Source organism: Haliaeetus albicilla, chromosome 9 (genome assembly GCF_947461875.1).
Source record: "Haliaeetus albicilla chromosome 9, bHalAlb1.1, whole genome shotgun sequence".
Taxonomy (NCBI): Eukaryota; Metazoa; Chordata; class Aves; order Accipitriformes; family Accipitridae; genus Haliaeetus; species Haliaeetus albicilla.
In genome coordinates, this window is record NC_091491.1 from 18,374,800 (window position 1) to 18,387,380 (window position 12,581).

Genomic DNA, 12,581 nt, shown 5'->3' on the forward strand with positions numbered 1-12,581 from the left:
TACATCTTCCAGCACTCTTGTCACATGCATAAGTGCTATGAAAACAGCACATATATAGAAGATACTTATTGCAGCTGAGAAGACATGACTGATTTCTTTAAAAACTCAGTTTCACAGGAAGAATAGATTCAGTGTAACAAAGCCCGTCATGACTCACTTGCGCAGAGAAAGGTTCTCACTCTGGGAACTGTTATTATGGTGAGATACAGTTGTTATGAGCCAGCAATACTTAAAAAATGCCTGACTGCCTATCTAAATAGAAAACTTGTGGAAATACAACCCTCAGAGGATATGCAGTCTATCAATATGTGCTTATCAGTAGCTTGTCCATATTTGCTTTGAACTTGTTTGAAAGTAATTGTTTAGAGGCATAATTGACTATTCTGTTTCCATATTTTGTTTCCTGTACCCACTTTACGCAAGGTGCCCTTTGTCTGTAATATCAGGGTAGTTTGCATTCTGTCTTCATGCTATACCCCTTGGTGTCTACATCAGTTTGTACCCTGGCTGTAGCCTGGAAAGAGCCAGTTGGTTCTCAGGGCATGCAGATGTAGGCACGGGCAGCAGGAGTGCAGCTGGCTGTGGTCATGTGGCTCCAGGAACAGGAGCTGAATTGAAGCATGAACCGAGAGCAGTGTGGCTGTAGCCACTATGTCTCTCATGAGGATCTCACTTTTGAGGGTTTTGTTTTGTTCTTAATCTTTGTTGCTGAAAGCTGCTGCATTGGCAGAGAGAAAGTCTGTGATGCTGAGGTCAGCCAGCTGAATTGGGAGGAAAGTGCAGGGGAATTTCCATGGAACTGATCAGACTTGTACCACAGGGTCATGTACCAAGAGGTTGTTTAGATAGGGTGTAGCTGGCATTTTCTGGATACTTGCAGAAATGCAGTGAACTCATGATACTCAGAATTATTAATTTGTTCTTTTATTTTTTTTTCTTTCCAAACAGAATTGAAATTTATCAGAGATGTTTCATAGCTTTGTCCTATGTTTCCTCTAAGTTATGGGTTACATGAGGGAAGAAGGATGTTAGAAAGAATACCAGACATAATCCAGTTTAGAAGAGCTTTATATAGTCATTACGAAACATAAAATAACACAGATTCCACAATAAGCATTGTCCCTATGCCCAAATGCAGGACTCTGAAGGGCAAGGCAATAGAGAAAGCTGTGAATAGCAGATTGTATGCATTTCTATGCATTACTTATTTTCATTGTATTTATTGCCTTCAATTTCTTGGCAAACTGTTTGCAGAAGTTTAATGATAATTGTGAGCCACACTTCCATCAATATGTAGTACTGCAGAATTGTCTTTATTTGCATTATGTTTCTGCCTATCAAAAGAAATTTAAGTCTTACTGTTGTGTGATGAAGTTGATATTTGTAACATTTTTTTGTGACTAGATTATACCTTCTTAAACTGATAGTAGGAAAAGAAAGTGAAATAGGTTCATCTAAAGTTCAGCATCCAACCTTATAATTTTAGAAAGTTGACTTCGTAGTAAGAGATCAGCTGTTAAATTCTGTAAACTACCTATGCTGAAAAGTAAAATTTTATTAGAGACAGGCAGGGTTGAACACCTACCATTAACCCACCAGCAAAGCAATTACGATACAGCAAACAAAGAGTCACCTAGTCCAGAATTCAATTTATGGAAGTCAGATACTACTTTCATACCAAGACCAGTTTACAAAATCCAGATACATAAGAAAAAGAAACTAGCATTAGAAAGTCTTGAAGAATTAAAAGTCAAGGTCCCCACAGAAAGCAGCACTTGCTAATAAACACATTCTGCATTAAGCCGTGCAAGCTATGAGAGCACCCAACATTTGCAAACAAGTGTGAAGAATTACATCTTTTTGCAGAAGTTTGCTAAAAACAGCAGCGTGTACCTATCCTGGGGAAAGGAAGAGAAGAGAAGAGAAGAGAAGAGAAGAGAAGAGAAGAGAAGAGAAGAGAAGAGAAGAGAAGAATGGTAACAGCATTACATACTTGAGAGGTTTAAAAAAGCATAAAAATTTTTGGTTGATATACAAGCCTTCTTGTTGCTAGTTGCAGACTTGACATATTAGTTATTCACATGAAGCCTCTAGAAAAGCAGTAATGTTCTGTTCTTATCTTGAAAATATGACATATTTTACTTGATAGAATGAATTGTATTCTAGGCACTTCTTAGATCCACTGAGATCTAAAAAAAATTCTCTATATTGAGATTTTTAACATATCTGCTAGCAAACTCAGAAATTGAAGTGTAAAATCCAAGGTACCATGAAGATTTGAAGTAGTCTTAATTTTATGTGGTGGTTCATCAAGTGTCAGAGAACGCAGCTGAAAACACTGCTTCTATCAAGATAAGCAATATGGTATTTTTATTTAATTAGTGACTTATGGATCAGTCTCAGTGAAGAGTCACTCTTTGCTTATTCACTAAACAGAGCCACAATACAAAATAGCATATGGTAAATGAAGACATCAACTGAGAACTGTATTTTCCTGTAGTAGAGGGCTATGAAACTTGAGCTATTTCATTATATGTAGCCTAACTTTCTGGACCTGAACAAATACTTGTTTAATGAGGGAGTTAGCCACAATAGGATTTCACAATTTGCAGCATCAGAATAATGAAAAATAGCCCTATTGAATGGAGTTTCAATATATAGTACTTCCCTCAATGTTACTCAGCAGTAAGAAAAAAGCAATGCAGAATGTGGTATGAGGGGCAATATGTTTACCTGATAAAGGTTGTGTCTAGATCAGATAGCATGAGATTGGTAATTACAAATGAGAGGGAGGCCACCAATTTGGTGGGTCAGGCTTTGCACTGAAAAGTGAAATGCATTCAATATTGTCCAGACTAGACTTAGCTAAACTCTATTTCCCTGTGCTTCATGGCTGTGGTTAGCGTTGTGGCTAATGTCTAATTAACAATTAAATAATTGACTCTTGCTTGACAGAGGCTTGTCCATGCATGCCACAAGGCCCGTCAGTATAGGGGACTAAAGAAAGTTTTATGTACAGGCTTGATAGAGAGTGAACACAAGGAAGAACTGTTTAATAGTTCTTAGTGAATATCAGGTTCTCCTAATTCTAATAAAGTTCTGACAGTAGTTCTTGAAGAAACCAGTTCTCTGTAGGGCCTCATTATTGTCACATAAGTGTCAGCATTTGGCTGGATTACTTGAACTTTCCAAGCAAACTATATTGATAGGCAAATGGAAATCACTGGTAAGCATTATCACAGAGGAGATACAAAGAGCACTGAATGTTCACTTCTTCTTTAAAATGTCATGGAAATGTCTGGCAGATAATTGTCATTTGCTTTTCTACAATAATTACTCAAGACTTTCGTCTCTGCCATTGTAAGCACTTGGACTAGGAACTGTCAAGCTGAGTTTATTAATCTTAGTGGATGTTTCTGCTTTAAAGTGCTTCAAATGTATATTTGAGTGAGACAGGTATCTATCATAGCAGAAGTGTAGAATCATTACCATCTGAAAGTGTCTCAGTGCAGTGTCTCACTGTTGTTAATTTTAGTAATTTGGAATAACTTTAAAAACACTGTGAAAAGTGAAAAAGCCGAAGGGCACTCAGCTGCCAAAATAGCACAGCTTTTGGAAAGGAGTTTGTCCCTCAAAAGAAGAAAAACGAGTTCATGAGTTTTGCAAATGGCATTTCCTTCCATAACAACACTTCTTCCCAATGAAATAGGTAAGAATTGCAGCTGATGTAAATTGGATTCTGTGTGTCCATATAAAATGAACTACTGGCTTGTAAGCTGGTATATATAACAAAAGGATCAAACTTATTCCATAAAAGAAGAAAAAGTAATACCCAAGAAATTTAAAGACTCATCCTAAAGTTTCAGTGTAATCCACATGCCTGCAGCTCTTGGCCTCCTGCCCTTCTTTGAATGAAAGACTTTGTGGGACAAGTGGAGCTGGTCATCAACTTTCACCCCCTGAGATGGGGAGGGGGATAGACGTCAAGCAGGTGCAATTTTTACTGCATTCAAACCCAGGCTGGAATGAGGATTTTAATCACACCTTTAATGGAACTTCCAACCTAGATAACGAGACGTTTCACTCACTGATTGTCTAGCCTTGGCACGTTGAATATGCCAGCTCCATTTGTGTACAGATACCTGGCGAACACTGGGTATCCAGCACAACATTGCCAGGTGTAGCATGTGTGTCTATTACCAAACACTTCTGTGGCTCTGAGCATCTGTATCAGAAGGGTTTTTTCAACACCAGAATGATTCCCAGAAGACAGAAAGATGGTACCATCTGTGCAGTTTTCTGATTTCCAGCTTTAGTGCTTGCTGCAATCTCACTGGGTACATCTTTTATTTAGGAATAGCTTGTTCAGTTTATGCTGCTGACTGATTCACATTTAGAATCGTCCTAAAAATTTCTAGGGCCAGTGGTCATCTCCCTGCCTCTTTTGTGGTTCTCAGGAAGCTTGTTTTGATGGAAATGAGTCACAACCTTAGACCATGCTTCACTCATCATATTGTCAAAGCAGAAACACAGATAAGCAAAAAATGTACTTGGGGAGAATTACTGGGCCATATACTTAGATAGATATGACACAAAATCCCTTGAAGCAGACTTAGAAGAGAAAATGTTAAATAGTTACCATTTCAGTAAATAGAATAAAAAATCATACTGTGCTGTGATTCTGAACAACATAGGTATCTATTATCCTAGCCTTATCTTCATTTGGTTGCAGTTTTAAAATTTTGTGTAGTAGCTAAAAATAAGGAGAAACATAATGTACATTCTTTAAGAGGGGCAATTAGTCTCCTACTGGAGGAATGTCAGATATTGTTTTCCTCCCAATCAGGGCAGTTTCATGATGAAGCTAAACTGGCTTTTTATTTTCCATTCAAAGTTTCCATGGTAACAGCATGTAATCATGATATTTGTAAATAGCAACTACCCATGTAACTTCACAGCCACTTTGAATATTTTTTGCCACAATTTTAACATCCCTGAAATGTCCAACTCTATCTTCTTACAATTTTACTGCCAGTATACATAATGATTTGGGGATATTTCTGTTTAGGAAATCATCAGTGATGTAGCAGCACTGTAATATGTATAAGTGTATGTTGTGTGTGTTTGTACAGGTGTACATGCACGGACACATATTTATAGTGAACATCGTCTGGCAACGGCACATCCCATTATAAATCTGTATTTTTCAACTTCTTATAACTTTGCCAAGTTGAGGCCACTCAGGCTGAATGCCATTCAGCCCAATTTACGTTCTAGAGATTTCTTTTGTGCTGATAATTTGAAGTTTCAGCTAACCTTTTTCAATTGTAGCCAAGAATGTAGCTATGGAAGAAAACAACTTTTTGCCTTCATGGGGAAGATTCTTACAGCTTTTTCGGCAAGCCCTGGAACGGGGCTGTAGAGCACATGGATGATGCCTTGCTCTCACAGCTTTTTGCTGTTCTACTAAGAATTAACTCAAATGTGGCCAAGTTTTAATTCTCTGAAAAATCTCATCTCATATATGCAATCTTGCCTTCCTAAAATTTATAGCTTGAATTTGCTAACGTTTCTATCTGCATAAAGCATAATTTAGTCCCTGAGAACTCCTACGTGCTGACTGGCTGCATGTGCGCCATCCCAAATCGACTGAGTGTGCACCACTCTACTGCTCCAGGGCTAAATGACACTTGAACTCTAACTGCCTTTGCTTGAGTTCAGTGTAGACTGGGGACAAGAAATGAAAGCAGAAACAGAGAGAATGAGAAAGGGAGAAGGACTCTTCTGTGAGACGGGCACGTATGTTTAACATTAAACAGGTATTGAAAGGCTCTGCGGAGTAAGGATGCAGTGCATGTTTTTAACAAAGCCATTTCCATGAATCCCTCAAATTGCATCCCTTGCAAGCTTGGTATCTTTCCCATTTCCACCCCATCCACCTTACATCCCCAGAACACCGCTTCATGTGGCATTATAAATCAAGAATATAGGTTTTGGTTTTGACCTAAGTGGTCTGTATTGGAATGTTGTCAGTTGTTTTCCATTAGGAGAAACTGAGAATGAAATACAGTATTACTTTGATGTAGCTCTTTTCAAAGAATATGCAAAGATCCATTTCCTTGGGCACAGGAGGAAATAAGCAAAGGTGGTTTCTTTACTCATAGTATCTAGTCTCTTCCAGCTTGCAGTTGGCCAGACAAGTTCATTCTGGCCATGATCCTAAAACCAGTCCTTACTGCCGCTTTAGCTTTCGCTGGCTCCTCTGTCAAATCCTCCGGTGTTGTAACAGTCCTGGACAGACAGAACATAGCCTTCACTCACAACAGGACATAATTTTTAAGAAAAATCAAAAATAGCAACAGAAAAATCCTTGCAGGTTGTCGTGGCTTAACCCCAGCCAGCAACTAAGCACCACGCAGTGCTCACTCACTCTCCCCCCACCCAGTGGGATGGGGGAGAATATCGGGGAAAAAAAAAAGTAAAACATGTGGGTTGAGATACGAACAGTTTAACAGAACAAAAAGGACGAAACTAATAATGATAATAATAACAATATTAAAATGACAATGATAATAATAAAAGGATTGGAATATACAAATGATGCGCAATGCAATTGTTTACCACCTGCTGACTGATGCCCAGTTAGTTCCCGAGCAGCGATCTCCCCACCCGCACCTCCCCCGTTTATATACCAGGCATGACATCACATGGTATGGAATATCCCTTTGGCCAGTTTGGGTCAGCTGTCCTGGCTGTGTCCCCTCCCAACTTCTTGTGCGCCTCCAGCCTTCCTACTGGCTGGGCATGAGAAGCTGAAAAATCCTTGACTTAGTCTAAATATTACTTAGCAACAGCTGAAAACATCAGTGTGTTATCCACATTCTTCTCATACCGAACTCAAAACATAGCGCTATACCAGCTACTAGGAAGACAATTAACTCTATCCCAGCTGAAACCAGGACACAGGTACACCAAAGTTAAACAATTACGTTGTTAAAAAATGAATGTACTGTTAATAAGAATTAGCAGCATCAGATATATTTGAAATATGCTGTATTGGGTCTGGCTGAGATGGACTTAATACTCCCCATAGCAGCCCTCATAGCGCTGGAAAGGTGTTGATAACACACCGGTGTTTTGGCTACTGCTGAGCAGTGCTGGCACAGCATCAAGGCTGTCTCTCCAACATTTTTGCCCCCCCCTCAATGGCAGGATGAGGCAGGGCGGGATCTTGGGGGGGGGGACATAGCCAGGGTGGCTGACCTAAACTAACCAGACAGATATTCCATACCATGTGACATCAGGTCAGATAGAAAAGCTAAGTAAAGGGAGACAGAAGGGGGGCATTTTTGGTCTTCCGGAGCAACCACTACACGTACTGAAGCCCTGCTTCCCAGGAAGTGGCCAGACATCTCCTGCTGATGGGAAGCGGAGAATAACATAATTTGTTTTTCTTTGCTTTCGTGCGTGACCTTTGCTTTCACTTTATTAAACTGTCCTTATCTTGACCCACGAGCCTTTTGTTATATTTTCTCCCCCTGTCCAGCTGAGAAGGGGGAGTGATAGAACAGCTTTGGTGGGCACCTGGCGTCCAGCCAGGGTCAACCCATCACAGTCTTTTTGGTGGAGAACGTGGGCAAGTGAGGAATTCGAGATAAGGATAGCAACCGAGAGACGTAACGGGCAAAACATGGACTGAACGCAGCTAGAGAGTTAAGAGCTGCATGACAAGCGGGGAATTTTTTTTGTTTTAATTGTGGTGAAGGGACGAGGGGTGGATTGTGTGTAAATCATCCACTTTTTGTCGGTTTTGTGATGATATTATTTTGATTTCGGTGTGGGGAATTCTTTTTTGTTGATGTGAGTGAAGATTTTGTGTGATGAATGTAGATTTTAATGATAGTTCTTAAAAACATGATGCACAGAGGCGAGGGGTGGAATGTATTGGCTTTGTGTGGCAAGATTTTGGTAGTGGGGGGGGTTACAGGGGTGGCTTCTGTAAGAAGCTGCTGGAAGCTTCCCCTGTGTTCAAGACAGAGCCTATAGCAGCCAGCTCTAAGACAGACCGCCGCCGGCCAAGGCCGAGCCAATCAGCGATAGTGGTAACGCCTCTGTGATAACATTTTTAAGAGAGAAAAAAAGTTAGGACAAAGGGAAACGGTAGCCGGAGAGAGGAGTGAGAACATGTAAGACAAACAACCCTGCGGACACCAAGGTCAGTGAAGGAGGAGGGGGAGGAGATGCTCCAGGCGCCGGAGCAGAGATTCCCCTGCAACCCGTGGTGAAGACTGTGGTGAGGCAGGCTGTCCCCCTGCAGTCCATGGAGGTCCACAGTGGAGCAGATATCCACCTGCAGCCCGTGGAGGACCCCACACTGGAGCAGGTGGGTTCCCGAAGGAGGCTGTGACCCCGTGGGAACCCCGCCCTGGAGCAGGCTCCTGGCAGGACCTGCGGATCTGTGGAGAGAGGAGCCCACGGAGCAGGTTTTCTGGTAGGACTTGTGACCCTGTGGGGGACCCGCACTGGAGCAGTGTGCTCCTGAAGGACTGCACACCATGGAAAGGACCCATGCTGGAGCAGTTCGTGAAGAACTGCAGCCCGTGGGAAGGATCCACGTTGGAGAAGTTCATGGAGGACTGTCTCCCGTGGGTGGGACCCCACCCTGGAGCAGGGGAAGAGTGTGACGAGTCCTGCCCTGAGGAGGATGAAGCGGCAGAAAATAACGTGTGATGAACTGACCGTAAACCCCATTCCCCGTCCCCCTGTGCCGCTGGGGGGGGGGGTTGGTAGAGAATCCAGGAGTGAAGTTGTGCCCAGGAAGAAGAGAGGGGTGGAGGGAAGGTGTTCTGAGATTTGGGTTTATTTCTCATTACCCTACTCTGGTTGATTTGTAATAAATTGAGTTAATTTTCCCCAAGCTGAGTCTGTTTTGCCCGTGACGGTAATTGGTGAGTGATCTCTCCTGTCCTTATCTCGACCCACAAGCTCTTTGTTATATTTTCTCTCTCCCGTCCAGCTGAGGAGGGGGAGTGATAGAACAGCTTTGGTGGGCACCTGGCGTCCAGCCAGGGTCAACCCATCACACATGCTTAAAACTTAGGAACACCAGAAAAATATTCACATTTTCTCTTTTCTTTCTTCCAGATTCTAGGAAATAATCCTAATTTTTGCAGACAGACTTTTGAACTGAAGCAAATACTTTTCAGTGATTTCTGCACTAGTACTGGTACGTAGTTTCCAGTAGGCTGGAACACAGGCAACACAAGCTAATACCTGTCTGCAAAAGACTCTGTAAAGCTCCTAACTTCTTGCTGCTTGATTTAAGCAATGCTTTGTTGTAGTGTCTGGAGAAATAAATAGAATCAGTAATTCTTTACCTTAATAATAAATAAGATCAAATACACTTTCACTTTAGTAGTGAGGAAACGAAAAAGGGTGCATAAAGCAATAGATATTTTTTAATATATCAAAACAATAACATTAGTTTTCTTTCCTTCTTCACAACACTGAATTAATTTTCTGTCTTCTGCAAAACATTGGCATCAAATAAAAAGCAACAGGTCAGTGACAGGGAATACAAATTGGCTTCCTTTTCTAAGTGCTATTATTCTTACTCCTGATTCTGGCAAATATAAGACAAAATTGAAGGTAGTATTCATAACACTCTCTTGGAATTGTAAAATATTCTGATACCAGTTTGAATGATGTTAAAAATTTATCTGTAGCAGTTTACTTATCTCAAAGTTGGGGGGGCAGATTCTAACTAGTTCTATGTAGAATTTTTATTGTTAAATTCTAACAAAATAATTTGTCAGTTGTATTTGTAAAGGGTCATGGCGACTTATAGCACTGTAAAAACAGAGCAGGTGTTCACTCTGCCAGAACAACTGCTAATGGCCCATAGGTCTGGGAAGTCTCTCTCCTCCGCTTTTGAAACTAAAGGAGATTATTACAGCGCTTTCAACAGTATTCAGCAAAACTGTAGCTAATGATTTGCAACATTAAAATAAGTCACAACAATAACGAACATTTGTAAAGCCCCACTAAATGCCACAATGCAGTGGTCCTTGTTGTAAGCTCTAATAGAAACAGGAAATACATGTTTTTTTTGCTCTATTATTTGCTCTACCTTTGAGCAACTATACACCTACTCTACAAAAGCTGTCCACATGTTTATCAATAGGACACAATGGCTTAAAATCTGCCTCCATTTAGCGGAAAAAAAATCTAACCAGTAGAGTAAGGATTTTACCTTGTAGGTTTATATTTAACTGTGTAATAACAGAGTAGAGTTGAGCTGATTAATGAGACCTTGATACTTACATACATTCCAAATTCTGTTTAATTTCATGTTTGTCTTTAATTTTGTAATTCCTGGCTTTCAGATGTTTGTTTGGGATCATTACAAAGTTCTTATCATGTTTTCTGTCGCACATTTTTAATCCCCACTATGATGGAAATAGTATTTTTTCTGATAATTTAACTACATTACTTTTATCATATCGTGCTTTGGAATTAAGAGCCACGTTCACTGCCTGAAAAAAACCCCAATGTATATAATGGAGAAGGAAATGCTGAGGCATAGTACACTTTCCTTATGTTAGCTATGCATAAAGTAGGTATACACTGAGTAAAAATACTTCTGATGCCCATAAAACAGAATCAAAAGCAATGGTTCTGCTGAATAATAAATCTTTCATGTCTGAATTTGAGTTAGATCTGTGCTACAGCTGGTGTCCACATGGACTATTTTTCTCAGAGGCTTTTGTGTACCTGAGGAAGATACCTGTGATGGACTTACGATTATAGAAAAGCATGTGTCCTACAGAAATCCTGAAGGAATTAAACTCACAAAAAAATGGAATGTGTCTACTACTGAGAAAGGGAAAAGAGTCAGGGATAATGGCATTCTGAAATACTTTCATAAGTTGATGTGTCAGCAGGGTTCAGGCAGATGCCCTCAGAAAATCAGAACACATTTGCACATTTCTTCATCCGCATACTACTCTTTGAATTGTGTTTGTCACCCAAAGTGTTTGATGAAAAAAATACACTTTTGAAGACTTTGTATGATGGAGAGAGTGGTAAGGCCTACAGAAATGGCATTTTGATCTTGTGTAAAAAACTAAGAAGGAGAAGCATGAGAAGAGCTCCTGAGTGGTGAAGAAAAGGGTAGGAATGGAAGACGCCAAAAATGAGAAATGGTCATGAATATTTTTATAGCATTTACCAGTCTTATTGAGGGCAATCAAAACTGCCTAAAATCTACTTTTCAATCAAGATACCAACTCTTAGGGGTATTTTTTAATTACAGGCTCATTTGAGACTGCTGAACAATATAGACAAGCTATTAAAATGTATCCTGAATTAACATGAGCCTCTATGGATCTGCATTGCATGCTCTTACTTGCATGCCAGTAAGTTTTGCTTCCTTTAGAATTTGTATTATGGGTTTAAAATACACAGACAACACAATTCAAAACCACCAAAACCCACCAAACAAAGTATTAAGAAGACAGTAAATAACTATCCATCTGTTTATATACAAACCTGGAAAACAGTTACCCAGATAAAAATGTCGCATTATTGCAATAGCTTCTAATTGCCACTGGGTGGTGGCTATCCAAGTCTGTCGGTATTGTAGATGCACAGATCGCCGAACAGTTCAAGCAATTCCAGATGAGACAGATGATAGCTGAGGAAATTCTTAGCAGTGCAGAATGGGGGTGGGGGGGGGTGTTGGGTGTTTCAAGTATTATGGAATATTCCACAAAACATGGGAATTCATTTTGGAGCAAATACCATCTCACTGTAGATGGTATCTTTCCCTGTAGTGCCTTTATTGTCACTTCCTTATTTCTAAAAATTGAGTCCCAGCCAACAGATATATTGAAATGTCTAAGACTATATCTTCTCAAGCAATTTTTTTGTATCATTAGTGTGGTTACAGCAGTTATGACCTCTCATCCCCTAGATAGGTCTCTCTCCTCTTACCCAAACAAACCACACTCAAAGTATTGCATTTTAGTGTGGGAGACAGTATTTCTGAGTCACCGTTATACTCGTTCCTGCCTAGATATTAATGGTTCCATTCTTTTTGTAATGTAGCTAGAGTCAATGCACCAACTCTCCGTTTACTGTAGTATTCCTCTGCAACTGACCAGCATGATTAATGAATGTCAGTTCACATTTCTGGAAAGCGTATTACAGTAAGAGGGAGACATCTGATGATAATTAGAAAAGAGCAAGCTGTCCTACCTGTCATAAATGTCAGCAAGCTGTGAATCAATTTGTAATTCTGCTACAGAGAACATTATCACTTCTACATTTTACTATTGAAACTATGACATTGTACAAGGGAAATATCAGGTCTTCAGTTTTATTAGTTCTTAAAAATAATTTCCATCTTTTTGTGATTTTTTCCAACCGCATTTATATGTTTGTATTTTACTGGTTGACAAGGGTTGCGCACTATGCAACCAATATATCATTAATATATGAGTATAATAATTGCACAAACCAGACAGAGATGGGCTTATATATGTGCTGCCAGTGTGTAAGAGTTCAGATTGTTGCTTTGT

General features: G+C 40.0%; 1 long non-coding RNA gene across 1 annotated transcript in view; it reads left to right on the plus strand.

Moving 5' to 3' along the window:
* LOC138686824 (uncharacterized) overlaps positions 1–3,940 on the plus strand; it is a 62,174-nt gene extending 58,234 nt beyond the window's left edge. Inside the window, exon 3 of the long non-coding RNA XR_011326126.1 lies at positions 1,867–3,940. This is a non-coding gene — a long non-coding RNA (uncharacterized lncRNA). The remainder of the gene's footprint in view (positions 1–1,866) is intronic.
* Positions 3,941–12,581: the final 8,641 nt, after the last annotated feature.